The sequence below is a fragment of the Trachymyrmex cornetzi genome, unplaced genomic scaffold (assembly GCF_001594075.2).
Source record: "Trachymyrmex cornetzi isolate Tcor2-1 unplaced genomic scaffold, Tcor1.1 scaffold1603, whole genome shotgun sequence".
In the NCBI taxonomy this organism is placed as follows: Eukaryota; Metazoa; Arthropoda; class Insecta; order Hymenoptera; family Formicidae; genus Trachymyrmex; species Trachymyrmex cornetzi.
In genome coordinates this window covers 39,692-40,192 of record NW_017296206.1, presented here as the reverse complement: position 1 = coordinate 40,192, position 501 = coordinate 39,692, and positions in this window count along the sequence as shown.

Sequence of the window (501 nt, the reverse complement as noted above, 5' to 3'; positions counted from 1 at the left end):
GACGCAATTCGGATGCAGTGTGAATCCATTGGTTTGTTTTCTGTTCCTGCATTGGTTGCACTAGTTTAAAAAGTGTACACTAAAGCGTTTTCTGTACCCAAAATGGCGTGTACACAAAGCGACGGTGTTTTTTGTTCCAGTGCAACAGAACTCAGTGCACGAGTTCACCAAACTGGCTGCACTAGGTCTTGAGTCAGTGACCACTGCTACACGGTACGCTTAATCGGGTTTAATAACATCCGTAGTTATGAAATTGGCCAATCATAGCTTTTCGTCGAGAGAATGGAATGATTGTGATTGGTCAGTTTCATAACTACGGATGTTATTAAACTCGATTAAGGGCGCCGTGTAAATATAGTCAATGATTGGTCAGTTTCATAACAACGATGTTATAACTTCGGCGTAAAGCGTGCCATGAAAACCTAGTATATGCTGGCGTTGGTGAAACTGGCCCTATATGAATACCGGCCTTAAAGATACAATTTCATGCAGCGAAGCTTC